The sequence below is a fragment of the Temnothorax longispinosus genome, unplaced genomic scaffold, assembly GCF_030848805.1.
Source record: "Temnothorax longispinosus isolate EJ_2023e unplaced genomic scaffold, Tlon_JGU_v1 HiC_scaffold_23, whole genome shotgun sequence".
NCBI classification, from domain to species: Eukaryota; Metazoa; Arthropoda; class Insecta; order Hymenoptera; family Formicidae; genus Temnothorax; species Temnothorax longispinosus.
The window spans coordinates 179,854-195,021 of record NW_027270047.1 but is presented as its reverse complement, the minus strand read 5'-3'; the positions used below and the strand labels follow the sequence as shown (position 1 = coordinate 195,021).

Below are 15,168 nucleotides of genomic sequence, written 5' to 3'. Positions count from 1 at the left end.
CCCCCTCCCCCTCCCCCGCGACGCCCGAAACACGCGGTTCCCTTTCCCCCTTCCCCGCGGCGCCCGAAACGCGGTTGCCTCCTCCCCCACCCCGCGGCGCCCGAAAAACGCGGTTTTCCTCTCTCCCTTCCCCCCGCCCTTTACCCCCCTCAGATCCACAGGTTGGGGTAGAACAAACGTAGCTTACCTACTCTCAACCAATAAAAAAATACTATTTTTAAGAGACAAAATTATTCTCACCATGGTAAAAGTAAAACTAAATATGAGTTTTACTACAATTGCCGTTCTATTTAATATTACCAGACAAACTTGTTCTAATTATTTCAAGAATACGATACCAATATTATCAAGAGTTTTAAAAGTAATGATACACCATAGCCTGATCAAGAAATAATAAAAAAAAAAGGGTACCCCACGGTAAGATAAGCAACATGCCACTGTCATTGAAACGGAAAAATGACTTTGGATCTGCATAAATACACTAAAAAAAGAATTTTCTACGATTTTTCCGACCATCCATCCCCCCTCCTTTTTCTAGTGGCACCAAAAAACCGCTTTTTTCGAAAATTTTTTCTCCGGTTTCTTCATGTTAAAAATTTTGAAAAAAATTTGACAATATAGTTTATGAAAAGTACTTAACACAATTTTTTTTAGCTTTAGGCGCGTTGAATACCTTGCAACCGCATGCGTCGTGTCTACGATTCGTTGGTAATAGCGATGGGGGTGCTGCGAATAGCGACGCCAGACAAGAGGGACGAACTGGACGAGGAGTTCCGGAGCACGTCGGCGGGAGAAGAAACTCCAGAGAACGGAGAAGATGCCCCGGCCAAGGCCAGCCCTCCCTTAGCGCTCCGAGGACGGATCACGATAGGGAGCCCAAGCCCCACGATTTTATGTTTTGTTTTCCCATTTAATAACGAGTAAAAGATGGTTATTTGTTTCGATCCGTCCGGCGCACAGTGGGTCCAAATCGATTTTAGCCGGCCAAAAATCTGAACTTCCTAGAATATTTATATTTTATAATAAAATTTATGATAAGATATCTTACATATATTTGCGGAAGTGTTCAGTCACATTTCACTTTGTATTATTTAATATTTTTATGATAAAATATGTAAAATATACAATATGAATGAGAATGAAGTATGACGTTATTGACAATAATTTTTCTTTTCTTTAGCATTACCCAGGACTAACGACAAGGACGTAGAAAGAAATGCAGCCCCATTTTTCGTTTTTTTGTTGATTTTACTTTTTATATTTTTTGTTGGTTTTATATTTTTTTATTTTTTTGTTGGTTTTATTTTTTATTTTGCTATTTGTTTTTAATATCTTGTTTAATTATTATATTTTGTTGATTTCTCTTTTTATTATAAATATTTTTACAGTTTTGTCCCATTCATTATAACTTAGTTTTCATCATTATTATCGTTATCATCATTATCAGACTCATTTTCCTTAATGACATCAGGTTGTTTCAGTAGGTTTAAAACGTCTGCAGAAATAGCGCCACTTTTTTGGGACGAATTCGTCTAAGAGATGTAATGTAAGGATCAGACGAAACAAGCAATCTTTTAAATAAATCCTCATTTGTTGCTACACGCGAACATTTTCTCGTGTGGTGCTCTCTGAAGTATCAACAATCCTTATTTCTTGCTTCTTGAGCTTCTTCAGATAAGAGTCCAAGTGGAAGAATGGCTGTCGATACAATCATCTCGCCATGATCTAATAATTTATGTACAGTTGGGGGCATTGGGTACCAATCATAAACCTTCCTGTACAGGTCTGCAGTTTCCTTACAATATTCGCCGAATTTAATGGAATCGATCTCAAAACCGCAAGAAATGGCTTTCAATAAAGTAGAAAACCGAATGATAAGGCCATTATCAATTCCGGTAATTTCACTGGACATTGTTGGATTTTCAAAGAATCTACGGGCAGTATTGCCGTCATTCGTGTTTCCACTACCTTGTTTTGGAAGATCTACGATTAATCCCAATTGCTGTCGGAGCTGATGTTGAATGAATTTTTTTTGTTTCTCAAATTCCAATTTATCGGTACCTGTAATTCGCCATTTTTTCAATGTGAGTCTGTATGCAATATGAATGAGATACTCGAAACATCTTATCAAACAATGAAGTGAAGAGATACCAAATGACAGAGCAGATTCATCTATGTGACGATTAGTCAGGTTAAACTGTTTCAGATCTTTAGGTGTTGCTTTACAAATGTAACATTTCATACTGGAACTGTCATTCAATGCATTCCACACCTTTCCGTCTGCCATTGTTAATAACATTTTGAAATATATCACGATTTCGAATGATTCTCTCAATTTTAGTGGAAATAACTGGGTTATCTGTGAAGTCACGTACTCTTCTTCACTTTTTATAACGGCCGCAGTTTCTTTCAGAAACTGAAAACGCAAAGGCCTACAATATCTCACTGAAGATGGACGAGGATTGCTCCACAATACAGACATTTTTCCATTTGGAGATGCATATCTGAGCTGCAATGGAACGAGCCATGTCGCGAAAAGATTATGATCTGAAACTTCCAAACCAGAAGAAGCGTTTTGCTTATACTGAGATTGTCCAGATGAACCATCAAAGCCCCATTTCACAATTAATTCGAGTTTTTGTACTGATATACCCGATGATATTAAAACTGGCTCACATGCTTTAAGTAAACGAAAAGTCGTATGATTCAGAAGAGACTGCAAAGGAACTTCTGCAGAAGTATCAGTAACTTTTATTCCGTCAGGATAGCATCGCTTCTTTGCCTCAAATATTTGTTTATAACTGGGATACAAATCACTTCCCATCTCTTTTGCCTGCGAACGGATTAAATTATATTGGGATTTTGTTAGTTTCCCTTCTATTAATAATGATAATGCCTGATCTTCCGAATATTGACATTTTTCAGGTTGTTTTTTAACAGAGGCAGATGATACAATATCAGCAATACAACCAGCAACCTCTCTTTTACCCATCTTATATAAACCCATAGTTACAGTCGATGTGATTTCTTCGAAAGAATGAGATGCTAACAATTTAGAACATCTTCGTCTTTTCGTTCTTTTACTTGCATCTTCGAATGGAACTTTTGGACGCCCATGCTTATCAGAGGAAATAGATTCCCTAACTTTATTCTTATTAATAGAAAGTAATGAATTTGGAATGACCAATTCTTTGTCTAACCATGACTTGTATTTTTTGATGAATTCATGCGAATTTCTTCGGAATTTTGATTTTCTTTGCATAATCTTATTAAGAAAGAGATGAATAAAATTATTTAAATCTTTCTCACAATCAGTAGAAAGCAAACATTTCGAAAGACCTAATTTATTCAAAATAAAATCTTCAAGAAATTTGACACGAGAAGACAGATCGACATTCTCCATTGCTTCATATACTTGAAGTCGCGTAAGAGAAACCATGTTTTGTTCGTACTGTACACTCAGAGAAAAAAAATGAAAAATAAAAAAAATAAGAATTTCCTGAAAAATAAGAATTTTAACCTGAAAAAGAATTTTAACCTGAAAAAGAATAATAAACGTGGGTGAGCATGTCCTGACTCCTTAGAAGGATCGCTGGAAAAACCGTGCTGAGCGGCCCTAGTTATAGGAATCGATGTTGAATTTTAATTACGAGAAAGGATACTGGCGATGCGCCGCGTAGCAGGCGCAAGCCGAACTCTCTCGCCGCGCTGCCGCCCGCGCCGCTTTGGCTTCTGGAAGTATGTTTTACTTCAAAAAAATATTTGTCTAAACTGTAAAAATGTTATTGTCATATCTTATTTTATGGAGTCTATATAACTATAATAATTATAGTTGAGGCGCTATTTAACTATCAACTAATAGTTGACAAATATTGTTTCTGTGACTATATTTTTATAGTATTCAGTACTATTTAGTACCTATTACTTTGGAAAACTAGTTACAAGTATTTAAATTGCAGAGTTGCCAAACGAATAGTTGCCACAACTACTTCGTTTTCTCTCAGTGTATAGGAATCCAAAACGTATCGAGTTAATATGTAACGTTTATGTTATTCGGCACTCGGGATGAGCACTTTCGAGATGAGCGATGACCCAAGAGCGATAGCAGTGTAATCTGTCGATCTTTTGTCTCCGCTATAATATTATAACATAGATAACTGGCCCATCTCCATAGTTTTAGCAAAAAAAAATATAATATAAGTATATAAATATAAATGTGTGTGTGCGTGTGTGTGTATATATCTATTTTAATCAGCCTGTTTTCGGCTTTATTTTATCTTTTTTTTCTTTTAATCTCTCCTACAATATTATAATTTAAATTGTTTAATATATTTTAAAGACTATATGCTGTAGTATGCAATAGATTTTCTGTTACTATGCGTGGCGTCTTATGGACAGATACCAGGCAGCCGCAAACGTCTGGCATTTGCGCCACGCGTAGCAATACAGAATCTGTTGTATCTTGAGAATCGCTGGGAATCGCGTGTTCTCGTATTGTATATCAGTTCTTATGAGTATACACCTTATGTAGGAGAAGCCCCATCGTGGAAGTCGATGGAAGTTTTTTTCTACAACATGATATGTGGTCTATTTTGAATTATATAAAGTGGTTGTAGAAATTTAAAAACTGAATTAATCTGAATTAATTTAAGAATGATATCAGTGGTTTTTTAGAGGCTCACATGTTGATAAATTATAAGAAAAAATGTTTTATTAGTTACTTCAACAATAACTTTAAATAATCGCTATATATTTGGATTACTTATTTGAATTGCTTAAATGAGCTATGCAATACACTTAGTTCGATCATGAATTTTCTTCTCAAACAATGGCATATTTTATTAAAACTTTTATTTTTGCGTGCATTTGTTTATTAGGAAACAAGAAAAACACATATTTCCTTACAATTTTATATTTTATTTTTTTCATTTTTGGCCGGCTAAAATCAATTTGGACCCACTGTGCGGCGCACGTAGAACTTAGATTTGCGACAGCGGTTACCGAGTAACGAAAACCGTAAGAGTTACGCGAACGAAAGCGACGCGGTCCGAACCGGGGAGTCACAAAAAGGGTGACAAGCGAAAGAGCGGCGCGAAACGCTCATCAGATCGCGAGATAGCGCGTCAGGGTCACTAGGTGGTGAAGCCGTGCACGCGGCGAGAATGATAGCGACGCGGTCCGAACCGGGGAGTCATGAAACGGGTGACCAGCGAAAGAGCGGCGCGAAACGCTCCTCGGATCGCGAGATAGCGCGTCAGGGTCACTAGGTGGTGGAACCGTGCACGCGGCGAGAATGATAGCGACGCGGTCCGAACCGGGGAGTCACGAAACGGGTGACCAGCGAAAGAGCGGCGCGAAACGCTCACCGCGAGATAGCGCGTCAGGGTCACTAGGTAGTGGAAATATGCATGCCGAGAGGAAGTTAGCGACGTGATCCGAACCGCGAGAGCAAGAAATAGATGACCGGCCGAAGAACGACGCGATCCGGCCATCAGGAGGCCAGTTAGACAACCAAGCGTCATCCGCGGGGAAAAACCAGCGGGTCACCCTCAGTGAGACACCCAGGGAACAGGTCGCCGTCAAGATCGGATCACCCGAACGTGAGATACGGCGATATGTCGCCCAAACTCGATACCCGGACGTCGTCCACAGGGACTGAGGCCGGAATCGGGTTAGTAGGGACCACGATAGCGAGACCCGGGGGTCGCCGTCAATGGCGGACGTCGCAATCGCGACCTAGACATCTTCCAAGTGACCCGGGGTCACTTAAAGTGAGGTAGGAGAAGACGTGCGCACGGGTCGGCGTCGTCGTAGGGTAAAAATTACGAGTGGTGGAAAACCACTGTCCGGGGATCGATTCAGGGCATCGTATACATAGTACTACCAGTGGAAATTTCCACCGCGCACACCTGGTACTGCCAGAAGTTGTTAACAGCTATTGTAACTGCGTAGCGGCGAACATCCGGCGTACACCTGTAGATCCGAAAGTCGTAAACACCTATTGTTAACGCGGAGAACGGAAAATTACCGCGAGGAGAAAGCGGCCGAGAACCCCACCCTATTGAAAAATCTCTCATGAAAACTCATGGGGCAATACAGATGGCAATTCATGTGAGAACTAATGTGAGAACTCATGTGAAAACTTATGTGAAAACTCGTACCAAAACGTCTCATGTGTTTTCACATGAGTTTTTATGTGATATCTTATATAGCAAAAGAATTTAAATTGATATGAAAAATCAATACAAAAGTTCTTTCAATGATTGTAATATTGAGTTGTAAATCATAAAGAAATGCGTAAACGATAGTAGCAATCAATATTTTTGAATTTTTAAAATACAAAGAATATGTAGAAAATTAATAAAATTGCAGGAAGAAATATTTTATATAAGTATATCTTCTGAAGTAAAGACAATGTTTTTAATTCAATAAAAAAGATTGAAATACATAAAATACATTGAAATACATAAAATACATTGAAATACATGAAATACATTGAAATACATGAAATACATTTGAAATACATTTTTATTCCAAATGAAATACATAATACTATACATAGTTTTTATAAATTATTTGGTATTTTTTTAATAAAAACGTAAAAATGTTATAGTAAAAATAGGAAGAATGAAAAAGTAAATATTAATGTTATATACATATTGGAAGTCTAATCTAGTAATTATGAGAATTTGGCAATACAGCTATATAACAATTATTTTCTATTTTTATGAAAACGCAAATACGTTCAATTTTATCAGTTTCTACCGCTATAATTTCATTTCCTATACTACGGATCAAATTAATAGAATTACACACGGGAGTTGACGTATTAACAACATTACAAAGGGTTAATTCTTTTTCATGTTTTTGGTCAACTATAAAATAAATTATTTTAATAAAAGTATCATCTGATAACAGTGCGAAACTATTATCAGAACGCGTATTTTTCTTTTGTGAAGACGTAAAGAGACAACCGTCTTTTACAGCTTTTTGATAAATTATTGTACATTTTACAGACAAACCATACTTTACTGCAACTTTCTTATCTATTAGTACTCCGTCTCCAAAATAAGTTACTGATGATAATTTCAAACTTTTTCTAATTCTTTTAACATAAATTTCTTGACAATAGTTTAGTACTACGGGTGAAGCATGCGGGTATATATAATGACGTAAAGTATGAACACTATGTTGCATATTAATGTATCGAACAATTTGCAAATTTACACCGTTTGCGCAATGAATAGCCTGGAGTACTTCGTGATTGGCTGATTCAAAGGGGAAAGAGGAATGAGCCCAAAGAGGCCCCCAATTCATTACACTTTCCGCAATATGAAGCAGTTGGTGAACGTTGTATGTCATCGCCTTTTTTGAAAACAACTCTTCCGTTTGAAAAACGAATTTATGTAAATTCTTGTCGGCTTCATTTAATTCATCTAAACTTATATCACATTTTAGTAATATGTAGAGGTTATTAACAAATAAAGTCCAATACTGAACCATTTTTCTATTTAAAACTAATTTAAATAGAGGTAGGCTGTAGTACAGTATGAAATTTTCCTATTCCTTTGCTTTCCAATCACGTATGTCTTCAAAAGATCTAGTTAATCGTTGTAATTGGTGAGGGACTTTTATTTCTAAGAGGAATTTGTTCAGTTTATCTACTGTTGATGTTGGAATACATTTGAGGAAATTAAATGTTATTTGCTTTCCAACACCAGCGAGACAACAATGCATGTAATCAGGCACAATTTCATGTACGATATCGAAATGAGGTAAATTTATGAGAGGTGTCACATACTGTACTCCATAAACATCTTCTACGGGATTATTTTCATCAGTAAGTCTCTTCATAAACTCGATCATATTTGTTTTAGTTCTTTGTTGTGGAGAAAACTCAAGAATGAAATACTTCATACTGCCTTCATACCACTCGCCGTCATGTAAGTACCAACTACAACCGTATTTACCGTTAAATAACTTTATTCCTTGAACAGGTGCTGGCGCTTGTGAGTCAACGCAACAAATCAGTATATACTTTGATTAAACACATCTCATTGTTAATAGTGCATTTAAACTCCTTTGTCGACAATCGAATCATGGTTTCGGTAAATGGTTGTAAAAATGATGTCATTTCTGGTTTGTTTTTACCAAACCACATGCCACATGTAATTATTCTTTTCATTCTTACTTGAATAGGAAGCTCATTTACTTGTAAGTATATGGGCCAAATAGAATATCGTGAACTCTCAAACCGTGGTGCACCATCAGTGTTGAAAATTGTTGTAGCGTAGCTGTATCTTTCGTTTGCAGGTAAATTTTTTATAAATGTTCTATAATATTTACCATCAAAAATATCTCTTATTTTTCCATCAAATAATCTTTCCTTTACAATATGATCATAATATTTTTCATTTTCTTCTATTAAAAGTTTGATATTTTTCGTCGGATCAATAATTATAAAAATATTTGGGGACGATGGATTATTTAGATCAATTATCTCAGAGCACACGCTGCAAGTAATAAAGGATTTAAAATCTTGTATTCTTCCAACATAAGTACAGCACTTCGGACAAATTCCATGAAACTCTGATCGACTTTTTGGATTCAGAATATTGTCCAGTATCCAACGCGTATCAGGTAATATTGGACGAGGAAACATTATGTTAATAAGTCGGAATAGATCAGAAATTTCACTTAAAGATGACTTATACTTCAAGGCGTGTTCAACAATCATTAAAAATAATTCATCTGGTGATTTATTCGAAGAAATGTCAATACAATCTTGAAAATCTTTATTTAACACCAGATCTTGCAATTTACGTGATTAATTAACATTTTTTTCACTACTCTCATCTCTTAAATTATTTATTAAATCTGTATCCAATTCCATGAATTTATTTCTCGTACAATGAATCTAGAAAAATATTTCTTAATTTTACCATATATATGTACATGTATATACATATATTAATATTAATAAAATTAATATTAATAAAATTAATATTAATAAAATTATTGTTAGAAATTTATTGATATACTAAATATTATATATTTGCTAAACATAACAATTTTATTCTACATAGAAATATTCAGAAGCTTTCCTAATGAAAAATCTCTTATAAGAACTCATACGATCTCTCTTACTATCTAAGATGTTATCTCAATAAAAAAAAAATATTATGTTCTTATATATGAAATATTGCGCACCTTGTCTTTATCTGTGGTATCAGTTTCCTTAAAATTGGAATAATCTGTTATGACTTGCATTTCATTAACAGCGTTCCTTGAGGATGAGAATGCCTCTTCAATACGATTAACTACTTCTGTATTGTTGTTTTCTCTAATAATGTCGAGTATGTTTTCGTCAACATGTCCAGTTTCCATATTTTCGTTTATCTTTAGAGTAATGTTTTCGTTGGTATTTCTATTGTCTGAAGAATTGATTTCCTGAAACATTATATTATGAAAAAATATTGTATTTAATAAGAGAAATAACTAATACATTTTGGCGACTTATGCAAATAATGTTATAAAAATAAAATGTTTCTACTAAAAAAAAATCGTATAACAAAACCATTCACAGCAAAAAGAATCAAGAATCAAATACAATGACATATTATAAAAAAGTTCAGTTTTTCAGGGTTGCTCCTACTTTTTCATAATTTGTTTTTACAATTTTTTCCACTAATGATACAAGTCTTAAATTGTTGATATAATTATACATCAATTTTTTTATAAATATTATGTGATGTTTTTTACAATTGATTATGAGCTTAAAGTTTACATAGTTGAAACGCAACAAAAATTTTTTAAAATGTTAAATATTCTTGATTTATCAACACATAGGTATCACATTTGGCTACACTATTTCTTAATATTAATTTAAAGCTATTTGACGAATAATTATGAAAAAAAATATGGTTCTGAAATAACAAAAGTTGTGTATCATTTTAAGTGATTCAGCTGAATATTTCTTAAAGTAAAAGAGATTGGAAAAAATGTTCCAGACTAAAGTTGTATGGTTTCAAGGGGTACATAAGATGGTGTCATTAGTTTCACCTTAAATAGTTGCTTGAAGGTCACGTAAAGGTCACCTTCAATTTTTTAAATAGAACCACCTACTTTTTATTACATATTCTTGTAGCTTATTTCGAGGGCTTTCCAAAACACTATAAGAAAGTATTTTTTCATTAAGAACTTTTGGAATTATAAGGCTTGAAAGTTCTAGTATTTTGACATAAAATACAAAATATCTTGTAAAACATTAAGTTTGCGGTAATGTTACCTTAATACTTTTATGCACAGAATAATGAGACGAATCACGTGGTATAAAAAAAAGCATAGTTCCTTTAAGAAAAAATATGTAATTTGCTTTTTCTTAAAAGCAACTATGTCTTTTTTTCATACCAATTGATTTGTCTCATTATTCTGCGCATAAAAGTATTAAGGTAACATTACCGAAAACTTAATGTTTTACAAGATATTTTGTATTTTATGTCAAAATACTAGAACTTTCAAGCCTTATAATTCCAAAAATTCTTAATGAAAAAATATTTTCTTATAGTGTTTTGGAAAGCCCTTGAGATAAGCTACAAGAATATGTAATAAAAAGTAGGTAGTTCTATTTAAAAAATTGAAGGTGACCTTTACGTGACCTTCAAGCAACTATTTAAGGTGAAACTAATGACACCATCTTATGTACCCCTTGAAACCATACAACTTTGGTCTGGAACATTTTTTCCAATCTTTTTTACTTTAAGAGATATTCAGCTGAATCACTTAAAATGATACACCCTGTATAATTTTTGCTGCGATTGAATGTTGAATGTTCAAATAGTATATGTATAAGAATCGATGCAAAACCACAATTTTTCCAGATAGTTTTATAGTGTTCTAGTACAATAGAACAGGTGAGACAAGAAATATTACAGAATAACTACTGGTTATACAATATTATGATATTAAAATCAATGCAAATACAATTTTTAATAATGTTAATCTATAGAATTTATAATATTGCAAAGTTTAAATATTATTGGAAAAATTTGCAAATATGTGTTGAAACTGAATTACAATATTAGAATGTATTCAGCATACCCTGAAAAAAATAATAAAAATGTAATATCATCAAGAACTACAAATTACGAGTATTAAATAGGCAAAACTGATAAAATGTTATAAAATGAGGTGCTACAAAACAAATGAGTGATAAATAATAATTTTTTCTTCTTAGTTTTATCGTTTAAATCATTTCAATATGTTATACATTTTTATTGCACCCGCAATTAAAACTAGTTTATAAATATTAATCTATGAAGTCATTATTGAATAAAATTTTGCTTATAAAAATAAATTATTTAAATAATGTATATATTTACAGAAAACCATGTTTAATTGTAGAGGTAGTAAATAAAACTTATTGTTATTATTATTATTATTATTATTGCTGTTGCTGTTGTTAGTAGTATAGTATTTTAAACTATTCTAAAGCACTTACAAATATATGTGTTGGTCTTGAAAGAGTGGAATTTAATCTTCTTAAAACCCTTGGGCTAACATCATCAATGTTACATGAATGCAAGTAATTTTTATAGCCTCGCCCGTATTCCTCTTGCTGTCCATCTGCCATTTTTTTGTTATATTACAAATCTCTGCAGTAATATGTTCACAAAACAACTGATTACTGTCTGAAATAAAATAAAAAACGATTACTTATTTTTAACAGCAAACATTCAAGCATAGCCCAGTAAAAACAACCTCAAAATGATGTCAAAGTGACATCAAATTGATGAGAAAAATGTTAAAATGAGTGATCAAAATGATGGCAATATAACTGTATAACGTCCCATATCATGATAGTGATTTGGACTGTCATTTTGACGTCTGTTTGACGTCAAGATGACAATCACCCTGTACAAGAATATAAATGCACGATTTAAATTAAATTATAATAAACAAGAGCAAAATAAGGACAAAATATATTATTAAATATAATATATTACACACGGTACAACAGTTCATAGATGAGTTAACATTATTATAAATATACATAAAAAAAAAACAATAATGAGGGATGAGCTACGAGTTATCACTTTTGGTTACTTAATACGTTAACCAAAGGATTATACGCGTCATATTATGATAATATTTTTGTATTACGAGTCGTGATAAAGCCTTAAGAATCAGAATGACGAAACATTTCACCTTTTATTTTGTCAATAAGTGCCTGATGTCTCAGGAAACTCCGGATCCCAAAAACCTTTAAAAAGATTATATTTATTATAAAAAACAAAAAAGTAATAATAAAATAAAATATTATACCTTCAGGTGTATTCGGTCGCTTATATTTGTATCGATGTCGCGAGACTTGATTCTTCCGTTTTTTTAAATCTTCTTCTAACAATGACAACATTTCATAATACTAAAAATCAAATATCATGAATTACTTTTTTATAAGACAAAACATTATATTTATTTATTTATATATTTATTTATATATATTTATTTATATCTCATATAAATTATACTGTTAATATTGCATTAAAAATAAAACTCACTTCTCTGCATTGCCAGCAATCCGAGCTGTTTAATTTTGCTCTGTAATTTTTACATCGCATGTTAAGCTTTCTTTTTGACCATCTATAAATAATGTTTTTATTAGATATTTAAGCAACTTACGTTACCACAACTGTTAAGTGATATTTACACATTAATCTTATCCTTTTTTAACAATTTTTTTCAGGTGACTTATTTTTAGTAACAGCTGTTGCATTTGCATTATTCTCCTCGACTGGATAAAATGTAGGTCGACATGCGCATTGTTTCCGTCTTTTCTTTCGATATGATAATACCGACGGACTTTGTGGCTCATTATTTTCTTTAGTATTTTTGTGATGCAAAACATTTGCATCTGATGGAACAAATTCAGTATCGGAACCTAATTCCAATAATGGGACACTATCGTTTTCTTGCATAGCATTAAGTGTTGACATCGCTTCACATCCTAATAATTGTTTTCGAACAAGGTATTAATTGCATTAACTGTAATTTGGGATAAAAAATGACTACAAAATCACGTATACATATATGTATACTAGATTTTTCGCCCGCGCTTCGCGCGGACTCTAAATCTATTCCCTTCTTCCCGAACTCACCCATTAATTAGGAGTACCAATAGAACCCCATAAAACCCAATTTTCAACTTCATAGTAGCGATCCCCATAAAATTAGTAATCTTTTGGTACAGGTTTCATCAACAAAAAATTAAAAAAATTTTGGCACCGGTTTTAAGAAAATCGATCCATTAATAAAAAATTATCCATTAATGAAAAATTAAACTTATTCTTCAAAAATTAAAAAAATTTTTGCACTGGTTTTAAGAAAATCGGTCAATTAATACTTATTATTTCTCGAGATTTGAATAATTTCCAAACCAGTTTGTAAAAAATCGGTAACAAAAAATTATCTATAAAAAAAATTTAGCTTGATATCTCAAAGTTTGCGGAAATTGGAGCAATCACGTTATTAGCAATTTTTTTAATTCTATTACATTCTTTAGTTCTTTCTAATCCTATTTTATATATAATTCGCTTTAAAATTCGGTCCATTAACGAATGAGTAGTTCGCGGACAGACAGACAAACAGTCGGGTTTTATATTATAAGTATGTTTTTGGCACCAGTTTTAAGAAAATCAATACATTAATGAAAAATTAAATTTTTAGCACCAGTTTCAAGAAAATCAATACATTAACGAAAAATTACCAATACAAATTATCAATAAAAAAAATGTTAATACATATTTTGCGGACAGAAGAATTAGATAATTTTTAACACCAGTTTTAAAAAAATCAATACATTAATGAAAAATTTAATTTTTTTCTGAACCGGTTTCCCAAAACATTGGTAACGAAAAATTAACCACATCATGGCAATTCCCGGAAAATTTTACGCCTACATCATATACAATTCTTTGAGATACAGTCCATTAACGAATGAGTAGTTCGCGGACAGACAGACAAACAGTCGGATTTTATATTATAGTATAAAGTATGATAGAGATATATATTATTTTTTTCGCGCGTTGCGCGGATGTACCGGTGGAATGTGTTTCAAAATTTTTCAAATTTTTCGAGGATGGCGGTGATGTGTATAATTTTTCATAACCGATTTTTTGGAAACCGTAATCTCTGCAATCAAAATATTTATATCGTTAAATATCAATACTACATTCTTTAGTTTTTTCTTCTCCTATTTTATGTAATTCTTTCAGATTCGGTCAATTATTTCCCGAGAAATTTGAAAAATTTCTGAACCGGTTTCCAAAAAAATTAGTAACAATAAATAATACACTTTATAGCATTCCCCAAAAAATTCTACCTCTACTTCATATACAATTCTTTAAGATTGGACCGGTATCAGAAATTTTTACAATTTTTCGGGAAATAATTGACCGAATCTTAAAGATTTATAGATCAAACAAGGATAGAATTTTCCGGGAAGTACTATAAAGTGTATAATTTTTCGTTACCAATCTTTTTAAAAGCCGGTACCGAAATTTTTTAACTACAATATCTCGATTCTACGATCGTATAATCGTCTTTGAATGCGTTTCAAATCGTTTGCGGAGCGCCGCTGTTAGCGCTATTGATGCGTCATTCTGTCCTTGTTTTACATCTAATAAGCAATAAAGATAAATAGAATGTGCAATACTTGCAATAGCGCTAATAGCGCGCTCCGCGAACGCAACTTTTATGAGCAGAATGAAGATTAGAAACTTTAAACTGAGCGAGATGTCTTCTCTTTTATCTGCCTCGTGTTTATCCATATAACAATTGATATGATGAACCATTGTCGCCAGCTTACAGACAGTTTTATCGCGTTTAAAGAAAATGTTTAATTAACTCAGTTAGCTCGAGACATAGACTATGTTTCCATCGAGGGTTCAAATCGGCTCAGAGTCAGCCAAGTCAGCCAATAGCTATGCTGGTTACAATTGCAATTAGGTTAATTCCGTTATAACCAGCAAACCGTTATACCATTGGCTAACTGGTTGACTCTGACCCGATTTAAACCCTCGATGAAAACATAGTCATATAAGCGTTCGAAATCAAGAAACGGTGCATCGATGACTTGTGTACGTATACAACCAGTTTACACATAGTTTT

The 15,168-nt window shown here is 32.9% G+C and overlaps 1 long non-coding RNA gene across 1 annotated transcript; it reads right to left on the bottom strand.

Annotated features, from left to right (window-relative positions):
* Positions 1 to 11,611: 11,611 nt before the first annotated feature.
* Positions 11,612 to 12,996, bottom strand: LOC139823984 (uncharacterized). Its single transcript, XR_011734959.1, has 5 exons — positions 12,710 to 12,996; positions 12,561 to 12,642; positions 12,325 to 12,424; positions 12,208 to 12,262; positions 11,612 to 11,690 (listed from the first exon to the last, which is right to left on the bottom strand). It is a non-coding gene; the product is annotated as an uncharacterized lncRNA (long non-coding RNA).
* Positions 12,997 to 15,168: the final 2,172 nt, after the last annotated feature.